Source organism: Plodia interpunctella, chromosome 7 (assembly GCF_027563975.2).
Source record: "Plodia interpunctella isolate USDA-ARS_2022_Savannah chromosome 7, ilPloInte3.2, whole genome shotgun sequence".
Lineage (NCBI taxonomy): Eukaryota > Metazoa > Arthropoda > Insecta > Lepidoptera > Pyralidae > Plodia > Plodia interpunctella.
In genome coordinates, this window is record NC_071300.1 from 3,400,977 (window position 1) to 3,413,300 (window position 12,324).

The following is a 12,324-nucleotide window of genomic DNA, read 5'->3' on the forward strand; positions in this document are numbered from 1 at the left end:
TAATGTTTACCTGCATTCTAATTGAACGTGATCATCTGTCAAAAGTATTTATTAGCATAAAATAATAATAACTTGGGGTTTCTGCTTCTATCGTTAACACTTTCGTTTCGCTCAACGAGACGCAAAAGAAGTTTAATTGTTACGACTGTTATATAGCAATAGTGCGTTCGCGAAAGCGTGTTAACTTACAGGTTGAATATGTATATATTTTTTTAAAATTGTTTTTTTAATAAATATACCTATACGCTTTTTGCATGTTTTTTTTTTCAACCCATACTAAACCCTATTCTATAAACCCTTTTTTTCATATTATTAATTTTATTTTTACCAGATAATTAATGAACATTAGTTCAGACGATGGGCTTTTATTCCACAAACTCAAGTTGAATAGCTTTATAAACACTATCAGATCAAATATCTAAAAGCTATTACACAATTTAATCAAAGAGAAGGCTGACATCACTGCCGCATCTAATACCCTGCCAGGAAAACCTAGACTTCCTAGATGAGTACTTAGACAACAATTTGCTAATGGATTCTACTGTCTGTCACACCATAAAGTTGCAAGCACTCGAAGTCTCACTCCTTTAGATTTTTCACGAAACGTGTTTTTGATTTTAAACTTAAATTTTAAACTTGTAATAAAAAAAATACTATTCTATTGTTACCATAAACATATTTAACCTAAGCTGATTAACCACATTATAACGACACCTTTGGAATCTAACAATATACATCGATAAGTGCGCATTTTAAGAAGAAAAATACTTAGCACGTAAATTGTAGTGTTTTTTTGTAAAATAGTTGTAGAAAAATAATGATATACATTAGTCGAAAGTTTTAATATTTAATATATAAGTCTGTGATTGTAGTCGAATAATTAGAAGTAAATAAAATTGCATTAGGCTCATCCCTAATAACATACATCTGTGTGAATAGGCACAGGTGTTCTAAGCGATGTTTTATTGTCACATTAACGGTTGACGTCACTTCTCAATATACAAGCATTATGCCAGCTGTACACTATCGACGAACAGTTTGTCAAATTTTGCGGTTTCCTCATATATTTCTGGTTTTTTCTTACTATAAATAAAAGCTCTCATAAAAAATACGCAGTATAATTCGTGTTGCAATATAATTCGTGTTGTTTATTTGTCTGAATTCACCGTAGTGCGAATTCAATGTGTACTTTTCTTTCACATCCTTGTTATTTTTATTGTGTGGTACAGGAGCTAAAATTGCTGTTACCTTTATCAAATAAAAACGTTTTATCATGGGCATAATAAGTAAGTTTTATAGTTACAATTTTATACTTATAAATCATTTCTGGATAATATTAACGACCCCCTATAATAGCCTAACCTGATTGATTCCAATTGTTTTTTCGTAAATCGTTCCACGCTTTTCGCTTTGAACGAAGTAATAGATACTCAGACACTTGTAACTAATTATTCACTTCACAAAAGGACAAGATATAAAGGAAATAACAATAGAAGGCTCTCACCATTGTTATTCGAGGATTATTTAAATGATCGAAATCTGAGAGAGATTACTGAAACTTTGGATCATCTAGATTAATCAGTTTGTTTATTAAGTTTGGATAACGTGGATAGTCTAAAAAAATACTTTCGATATGTGTAATAAAACTACAGGTCTACATAAAAACAAAGAAGTTCCGATTAACCAAAAAATTCATGAAAGATTGATACGGCATCAGGGCAGCCAAAAAGCGACAGAAACTGCGTTCTGAATATCTCCTTGTCCCAATCGCTTAACGACTGACAACCCTAGTCACGATTTTGAAAGAAAGTATCTAATGAGAAGCTTCATTATCACAAAGCTTGGAGTTTTAATTAACAGCGAGATAAGCTCCTTAAGCGGCTAATTAAACAAAGCTATGAAAAATCTCCCGCCACTTTACGTGGAAGGGTAACGTATTTTCCTTGAGCAAAATAAATTGGGATCCTCTCTGATTCTTTGTGATTTAGTATGCTCAGGGAATACAAAACGGTACATTCGTGAGTTCAATTTGTTAAGACAAAGAATCGTTGTATTTGAGAGTTCAAAACTCTTCTGAATTCAACATCGTTTGAGCGAGAGAAAACATTTTATCGGTATTAAACATAAATAATGAACAACTTGTTCTTTCAGTAGAAGCGTAGTTTTTTAAGGACGAGATGGTATCTATATCTGTAATATAGATTTATAGATATCAACACACCCTTACTAAAATTATCAATTTGAAAGTGTGTTTGTTTGTTCGTTTTTTACGTGAAAACGTAGCAACAGATTGAAGTGATTTTTGGTCTGGAGAGCTGGAGAGTGTCATAGGCATTTTTTCCACGGCAAAGCCGCGGGCAACAGCTAGTACAGTTATAAATATATTATCATATACTTCGAATGTGTTAAAAATCAAGAAACCCTGTGTCTTATACAATATATATAGCTCCGTTAATCAATTCAATGAAGACGTGAGCATAATTACAACCTTGGTCTTCGCATCAATTGTAACCAATTACAATTACATCTGACAAATGTACTTACATTCGCTGTTATAAATGCGTTTTTAGACATATTTTTTACGATAATTCACACTTACACGGATGACTCCCGCGGTTACCTACTGTGCCAAAATGGCGAACTTGCGTTTTTCTGCGCACGTTATCTACTATTGGTGAAAACCGCATGAAAATTCGTGCAGTCATTTTTCAGTTTATCGCGAAAGAAAAGGACTTCCTTTTATAATATGTAAGGCTTAACTTACTACATTTTCTGATACTGAAATTGTAATAAAAATTTATGTTATACATTAAATTTTAGATTTGAAACGATTGTACTCGATAATAGTACCAACATAAATTGCTTCGCGTGTTAGGAGCCACTTTGTTGAGTAGAGGATTGATATTCAATAATTTAAACTGACGTCTGGTTTGAAGGCCCTGCTTTCGAGACGGTAACATTTGATACAAGTCAATCTGGGTTCAGTTAGCTACCAGTTCAAGGATTATGGATTTACGGTTACTAGTATAATATAGAAGCTTTAAAATTTTGAATAGCGGAATTTGAATGTCAAACATTTTTACAGGCTTTTATTTACCTTGCAATGTATGTAATACGTCTGTTCGGGTCGAATCTTGTAACTCAATTTTAAAGATATATTCAAAAGATTCCGCTGTTTTGTATACAATTTTAGTTTGGATGACATTGCATTAATATGCTGCGCCCCGAGGCTTTGCTCCAGTGGGAATTTCAAGATAAATAAGTAGATTTTGTGTGAAAGAGTGATAAACTTACATCCTCATAAACTTTCGCGTTTATAATATTAGTAGGAATGTTAAATCAAAATGATTGAAATTCAAACAAACGTCGTTGCTATTGAAATTAGACATAATTTTTCAAAATATTTCCATTTTTGATCTCTGTGTTATCCTTGTCATTCGTGAGAATGAATCGTGTGAAGTGTACTGCGAGTCCCACACGGAACCCATCAACAAATGCGCCGGAAACACAGTTATTGTGCGGTGCATGTGATTGATGCTACTGTGTTTGATGCACTACGGAGCTAGATTTTTAACTGACTACGTAATGACATATATATTACGCGTAAGTAATATAGTTAATAATGTAATTGTATTTTGAATTTTTAAAATAATCATGGATATACCCTACATCAATTTCATTTTGATTAAGCATATATTTATGGTTTCCTACGTGGGTAGCAATAGGCTGTCGTCGACAAAAATTGATGGGAAAAGAAAGGTGAAGCCTTTGCCCATCACTGGGTCACGTCGACAGGCAAAAAGAAAAAAAAGTAGTATTTCTTTGAACTTGCCATATAGATCTTCTAGTATATTTTTTATCTTGTGACCATTTGTTATCTACTAAAAGAAAGAACTGTATGTCGTGTCGTAAATCGTAACGTGACCTTTCAAAATTACCTTTTACACTTGTTTTATTGATTCGTCACTCACTTGAAGTGTGTGGGAGTTAAACTATATGACACAGAAGAAAACGACTGTGTGTTTACTATATATTTCTCACTAAACTTTTACCATTATTTTCTCAAATTTTTGAAACACTAGCTACACCCCGCGGTTTCGCTGCCGTAGGAACCTCGTTTTTACACAAATAACACATTTGACACTATTGACACAAGCTTTTATTGTTTCCAGGTGATATCATGTCCGTTGATAGCCGTGCACCATATTGGGTCATGCTTATCATAATACTTAATGCATTTGTCATGGAAAATTAATCGTAGTGGAAAATTTCAAATCTGCAGGACCAGCGTTAGTAGGTAGGTACTTAAGTGAAATTTAACTTGCAACAGACATTTTTAAAAATTAAATCTGATGTTATTTCCCTTAATTACTCAGGTAATCACAGCCATTAGTATTGACTTAGTTATTATGGGCAATAAAAACAGGTTAAATAAAGAACGAGGTGCTCGTACTGCGCCAACAGTGATTACAAATAATATGGAATTAGAGTCAAGCTCGCTGGCAGTCATTAATTTTGTTGCTCTAACGAAGGTTAGGTCCAAACTACCCTTTCAGGTTTCTATTCCAAATTCAGTCAATTAGACGACCTTGATTAAATAACTATAAATTGTCATATTTCTTTGTGTTTCATTAGTCGTTAGTAGAGCATTTGTACAAATCAATACAGGTGCGTACCGTGATTTTGATAATATTAACCCTGTTATTCATTAAAAAGTTAAAGCATATATAAAGTATGTTTTGCCTCGTTCTGTCAATGTCAAGTTTTGTAAAGTGCGATAGTGAAAAAAAAAACGCAAACTTTGTAAGCTTTATCTTTTAGATAGACGGGAGTTATAAGTTTAACGTGTTTGTGTATATCTGTATGTCTGTCCGTGGCATCGTAACAGCCAAACAGCTGGATTGATTTTGATCTAGTTTTTTTTTATTTTATTTAAAAGAAATTTTAATCAAGCTATATATAAAAAATGTCTGTTCAACCGTTTGAAAACCATCAGTTCTTATTTATCTCTTTAAAATGATTTTTGAGAATATTAATGAGATGAAAAAATTATGGAATCGAGAGGGAAGTCAACCCGCGACCCTGTCTATCAATCTATATAGACAATTGAACCCACGCCGGGTTCAATTAACGCTCGATTCCATAGTTTTTCATCCCATTATTATTTTTATTTATCTCTAACAGAAAAGTAAATGTTCCCGTGAGAAATTCACGCGGGCGAAGACGCGGGCAAAAGCTAGTAGATTAATCAAGGAAAGTTTCCTCGATGGTCCACCGCTCACGCAAATAACTGTCGTTCGTATCCACAGAGTGGGTCATGAAAGTCATAAATCTCACTTAATTCTACGTCAGCTCCCTGACTACCCCTACAGACTACCCCTCGTCCGTGAACTGAATGTTTATTTACCTATTTTACATACGAGATGTGAGACTTTCATCAAAATATTTTTCAACTGATTTTTTTCAGTATTAATCGAAAAAGATTTTGAAAACTCATTCATCTTTAAAAATGGAATTAATTTGAATATTCTACGGGAGTTCCCGTCCTAGAATACAATCACCATATATATGTGGATTTCATACGATGTGACTAAGAGATTAAAATCCTTGATAAAAATATTAAAAAGCTATGGAAGAAACCGAAAATATGCTTAGATAAAAGACAAAGTTTAAATTATCCAGATTTATCACGTGCATTTACAGGTTCAACAGAGTTTCTGCATTTACAGAAAATCACAAATCAAAAAGTTTACTCGAATGTGTCTATGGATTCTACTTTTACGATAAATTTGACAAAATCTTTAGAAAAATATTGTAGAAAAATTAATGAAATATGAAGTTCGATTGCGATCAAATTGTTTATAAAAGCAAATATACTGAAATAGTTATTAAACAGAGCGAATAAAAATGTATATGTTTCGTATTATTTATCTTAACTTTTAAAAAAATACACGCAAATTCTTTGAAATAAAATATTTGGGAACGCTTATGTCGACTTTACTGGGAAGAAAAAGGCATATTTTCCCCCATAAGTGGAAAATTTGGTAGCATAAATCATCTTACACCTAAATTTTGCTTAACTAAACTTCAGTATGCCATGCCATTATTACGGAAGTTTTCTCAGAATTGTTTTCACGAAACCTCTTGTAAAATCGAGTAAGAAAAAGAAATATGAGCAAATATACAAACTCAGTAAAATATTTTTGTGGTATGTGTATGGATTCTGTTATTTGACTTTGTTTATAATAACTTCGTCAGCAGTGCAACACGCTAGAATTGTTAATATTGATAATGTTGCAATTTCTTTTCAATAAAATTATTTATTTAGATATTATCAGAAAAAAACTGGCCCTAAAACTAGTTATCAGTATATCAAATTAGTTTATTATGAGTAGGTATATCGGATATAACGTAGTTCTATGGAAAACTATCACAACGCAACCCCTGCAGTATATAAATATGTCCGTGTTCACTGACACAAATGAACGTGTTAATTACAAGCATGTGTTGCCAGCATAATTCCCTTGCTAATAGAAGCTAAGTGAAAATTATTGTTTTCCACAAGGGATCCCCGAGTTATTTATCACAGAACTGACAACGATCGAGCCTGGTTTACGACGTAATAATACTGATAATGATGGCACGCGAACTGACTAATTATATCAGCTCTGTGGCTATGACGACACGACATGTCATTTGTGATCAAATTGATTTTTGATGTTATTGTATATGTAATGGTAGTTAGTGTAATGATGTTTATATATTCACGGAGAAACCGGAGAGAAACAAATAATAAATTAGTATATAATAGGTACCTAAGAAGAGAAGTACCTAGGTAATGTTTTTATATATTTTATTAACTGATTACTGAGGATACATAAGTACCGTTGTATTTAAATAACAATACATTAGGAATTGATTTGTTTTCCAATCAAAAAAAAAATTTATAATGTTTTAAATTCTATATATATATACGACGAATATTAAAAAAAAACGCCGACTTTGACCTAAAAAATCTTGAGAAGATTTATAAACTTTTTATTACGTAACCTAGTTTTATTATGTGTTTGATAACTAACTAAAAAAAAGAAATTTCTTTACCTTCAGATCCTGAGGTTTCGCGAATTCGTCCAAAAAATTCTCGATTTATGAGCTAGACGCACATAGCCATTTATCACTTTATTATACCAACTTATAGGGACAACTTAAATCCAAACAAATAAAGAATACCCACAACTTTTTACTCAAATAATTTAAAACATCAAAACTTATAATTTCAGCAAGTTTTGTCTCCAATTTTCACGATTTCTTACTTTCATTTTTTCGTTATGTTTTTAGACACGTAGTCTCAACTTTACTTACATTTCTTGACACAAAAAGTTACCTAAACGTGGTGAGAAAAAACGTGAAACATAATTCAACTCGCACATATTTAACATAAAAATTCACTCAACGTAAAAGTAATTTCTATTTAGAATTTATTACCTTCTCATATTATATTCATACACTTTTTTTTTCATTTACTTCCTAAGGTTCAATTAAGTTTATTTCTTTCACTTTTGTTTTACTGTACCTATGTATTTTTTAAAAAAATATTTTATATCTCTCTCAACTTCTATTGTTTCTTGTGTGATTTTTGAGGCTATGAAGCCGCGAAGCAATAAGTCAGAGTATAATATAGTAAAATAAACTTTAAATTTTGACGATTCTGCCTAACGTCAACCTTCACCTGTCAAGACTATATATGTCTCTCAGTCGCACAACATCTACGTGAGAAATTAAATGGTGCTATTTTAGGGCGGAATCCCACGCCTAAAGGTTGTCCATTTGGCGTGGCATTCCGCCCTAGCCTAGTATACATATATATGTAAATAACTCTTAAGTTATGTACTTTAGGTGTTATTTACATACACATATATAGGTACTAAGCTTATGTATGTACTTAGTAAACATTTCATAGACTTAAAAAGTACGACCGTCCGTTCACGTACATTAATACTCAGATTCTACTGATATCGATATGTCAAGTCATAACAGCCAACTTGTAATAAGTTATAACTTGTTATATAGTTGATATGCTGTCGACTGTACATAACGACGTGTAATTACGACCCTTCATAATATATAACATTCGCTGACATTTAAAACTACCGTCAAGTGTCGTCGCGTGGAGGCGAGAGATTTACATAACACAGGTCATTAATTTAGCAGGGTAACACTTAACATAAATTAAATTAGTCAGGCAAGTACTACTTTAAACGTTTTAAATGTACATTCATACATTTATCACTCCCGCCTCTTTCTGGAGATCAGCCTAAGGATTTCTAAAAAATCCGGTTAATTTAATTTGATGTCCTCATATATTTATGCAGCTATCTGTTGGCCGTGGCTCTGTGCGTGGCAAAAAGTAGCCTGTTCCACAATTACAACTTATCTCTACTCGACAAATCACCTCAATGCAATGCTTTAACCTTTAAACATTAAAAAGGTACACTAATAAACTGAAGATTTATGCAAGCGCTGAAATTATCCGCATTGTATTTTAGTATATGGAGAAGGTATATTTTTATTTCTAAACACATATTTATTATGTCCGTCCAGTAATATAAATACAAGTATCTTTACTATTCATAGTTAAAGAATACTTATATTTCGACTATTGTTTTAATCTCCATCGATAGAAATAATAAAGCAATAGGACAAAATATGCAAAAATGGTATCACCCAAAACATAACTCAATGAAGTAAAAGATATTATCCTGGATTTGTTAGACCAGAATCCACAACAATTCTACCAATAGCAATAAAGAAGTTGCACTACCTTTTCTAACTAAACAAAATGTTGTAGATACATATAAAAGTATAGAATTCAAAGCATCCACAAATCCAGTGTACAATGCAAATGCACTCAGAATACGAATTCCCTGGAAACAGCTTTCTTGTGGCGTGAGAATGCATTCTCATTACACGACACGAGCCAGGAAGCTAACAAGGCTGCAGCTCTTAGACTAGGGTTGCATGTAATTGTAAACTTGGGAAACATGACAAATACACTGTAATTTTAAATGAGACTATCTGTAATATAAATTATACTGTAAATTTGAATGAAAAGTCTACTTGAAAATTGAAGCTCGTAATAACCCCGTGGATGCATTAGCTCTCAGACTATTTAGTAGGCTTGCTTTGTAAGATTCACGTTCTTTTCAAATTTCACATTTTTTATATTGCAGTAGTGTAAAAAAGGAAAGGAATTTTGTTTATCTGCTCTATGGTTTTCTCAAGAGGCAAAATCATCAAGACAAAAAATAAACTTCAACAAATTTAGAAGAAACACTCAATCTAATTACGAAGTTATATTTCGCCGAGGACTAAAAGTTGTTAATAAAGTATCATAGCTTGTTATAAGCGGTGTTTCAAGCCAATTTTTGTCAGTAAATCAAAACAACTTGGTACGAAAAAGGTATTGCTGTATTGTAACATTTAGGTATTGAGAATTTGGTTGCCATTTTAGGCTTGTTCGTCTTCAGATTAGAGTGTGTAAAGGATTGCATGAATAGGCAGTAGGTATCTATTAAAATAGCAAGTAACAGATCAAAATGGAAGGAAATTACAAAATGTTTTACATAATACATTACTTGTTTTATTTTTTTAGCAAAAAAAGTTCGCTTTGTACCAGAGCACTTTTTTGATAAATCTCATGAACATTTACCTCTTCTAAATAAAAGGAAAAGGCATATTTACTGTATATGTTTCAGTAAGTAAATATTTAATATTTTCTTTGCGAGTGTTGTATAGTATTAAGTTAAGCAGTGAGTGAGGATCCTTAGGGATCGTGATAGGAATCTCATATTATTTCGCAATGGGTCAGAAATATTAAGCAGAGGACGGAGTATAAACAGATGGAATTCTTTCGTAAATGCATTTTAGTGGAACGTCGTTAAATTAAATTGTGTTACTGTACTTACATGTTTTTACCTCTTGTCTGCAACTAAACTCTCGTGGAATTGCAGCAATGGAACATTTGAATGGATGAAAAGTACTTAATATTCTATGACGTAGACTACTATTAACTATAATTAGTTATGCGAATTATCAAGAAAATTGGTTGATTCATAAACATTAGTTATGTGGGAGTCAGCCAAAAGCAAAACACGAGTATATATAGCTATAACTTTCACATATATTTTTTTCCAAAGGAGTTCAGAAAATCTGAAGTCTAGCCAAACAAGATGCTTGGTAAATGGTTCTGTCATGATATGGACCAACACTGTTCAAATGTGATTCTTTCGGTGTTTCTCCTCAGCAGTCGTCGATGGGTAATGCCAATTATTTGTAGCAATTTCAGAGTTTACTTCAAGTATAATTAAAAATTTGTCGTGAAAAAAAAGGAAGGTCGAAGGCGAATGTCTAATTTCTGAATAAATTATTTGATTAGATTTGATATTACACATAAAACGACCCGACATATCCCGTTGTTAACCAATGGATCACATACTTAGGTACCTAAATGTATCATGCATTACGTAGATGTGCATATATTGGATAAAGCGTTCTAGTATAGTGCACTGAACTGTCTTCAAATTCAATGGTTCAATGTGCATGTAAAATGAACTTGCTTTGGTAACAGCTTTTCTATTGCATTGTGAATTCTAGCTACCACTTATGTTTCTGATTTGTTGTATACATTTTGATACAATATGTTCAGTATACTTACACCTCTGCCACGCTTCAGAAAATTTACACCTATTTCATTTATTCTTATATAATATTTTTTAAATAAATTATATTTCATATTTATTATTTTTCTTTTTTCATTCGAAACTTTTTTTTTCATTCTTTTCATTCAATTTAAGGTCAATCAAGGTTTAAATCAAGGTCTAAAATATCAGATAAATAAGGTTGTTGAATTATACTTTTGTAGAATACATAATATACTTATCCGTCGCAAAAATTATAATAGAACTCATAGAAACTGGGTTTGAAATAAATGAAATGAACAGAATGAAAACTTAGTGGTTCTGTAAGCTTTGGCTCTGCGTTATTACAAAATCCTAGACGTAATAAAGTATCGTAGAAATGAGACAAGGATCCAGTAAGAAATTCAGAATGCTTTATACTACTGTTACGAGTAGGTACTTATCGAGTGTATTGTTACTGACACTGTTGACAAATGGTATTCACACCTTCATTCACATATTGGAAATTCATGAAGACCAGGGAATTACTAGGCAGTGGGCAGATTTACCTTCTAAATGTTAGTTTATTTCAATTTCGACTCTCTGTCACACTATTTTGTCACACTAGAATGACACAGAAGATTTTTTTCTTCCCTGTCACACTAGTGTACACACAAGAATTTTTCATTCGCAGTTCGACTAGTGGGATACAGAATATTTTTCCATCACAGTCACAATAGTGTGACACACAATATTTTTGTATCCCATTTTATTCCTTCACAAAACCACTAGTATGACTCAAGAATTACTTCCATCAGAGTCACACTGGTGTCACACAAGAAAATTTTCCTTCACAGTCATATACTAGTGTCACACGGATAAAAGGTACTTTATTTGCAAAAACGGATTAAGAAGAATCACACAATAAGTACTTTATTTAACCAAATGTTTACGCTGACCACAATAAATAACTTTATTCCACTCATGTCCATATCAGTTGTTATTTGAATTAACTTGACAACCTATTATGAGCAAGTAATTTAGGTATCTGTAAGAATAATGTATGCCCTAAACTACGCCTATTCTCCAACGCTTGATGAATTTCTAAATATTCCATGAAACGGCTGTTGTAACCTACTTGCTGATAATATATTTATTACTAAGTCATAACATGTTTTATAGGTAATAAGTAGGTTTATACCTAGTTTAAGAAATTAGATTTTTACGTATAAGTAAAAATAAAACAATCCATTTTTACTTTAATTTTAATTTGATGATTATTTCATCAAGATAAAAAATTGTGGCCTTTTTATTTTATTTTATCGAATAAAATGAGACAAAATCCTGAAAGATATTATACTGTAAAAAGAAATGTAAGTACATAATCTGCAGTTAGCGAAAAAAAAAATATTGACTCAATTAATAAATAGCACTAATTAATTAAAATCATTTGAATGTATAAAACTTTGACGGAACTGAGCAAATAGCTTCTGGAAACTCAATTTTCTCGTGTCAACATGAGGGGCAAATATACTGTATGCGTATATAGTTATGTCGGAGTGGTTGAAAGCAGTACGAGTATGTATCCCGAATTCCAGATCAACATCTAGGGATAACACAGTCTCCATCTCCAGTCTTACGTGTTCCG

The 12,324-nt window shown here is 32.1% G+C and overlaps 1 protein-coding gene and 1 long non-coding RNA gene across 5 annotated transcripts in view; one reads left to right on the top strand and one right to left on the bottom strand.

Annotated features, from left to right (window-relative positions):
* LOC128671119 (acetylcholinesterase-like) overlaps positions 1-12,324 on the bottom strand; it is a 72,863-nt gene that overhangs the window by 57,591 nt on the left and 2,948 nt on the right. The gene's annotated exons all lie outside the window — the stretch shown is intronic.
* On the top strand, positions 2,837-6,662 carry LOC128671121 (uncharacterized). 4 transcript variants are annotated; one of them, XR_008404816.2, is made up of 4 exons: positions 2,837-2,953; positions 3,461-3,603; positions 4,173-4,297; positions 5,704-6,662. It is a non-coding gene; the product is annotated as an uncharacterized LOC128671121 (long non-coding RNA). The 4 variants fall into 4 exon arrangements; XR_008404813.2 differs by having other exon boundaries at positions 2,863-2,953; positions 3,445-3,603; XR_008404815.2 differs by lacking the exon at positions 3,461-3,603 and having other exon boundaries at positions 2,847-2,953.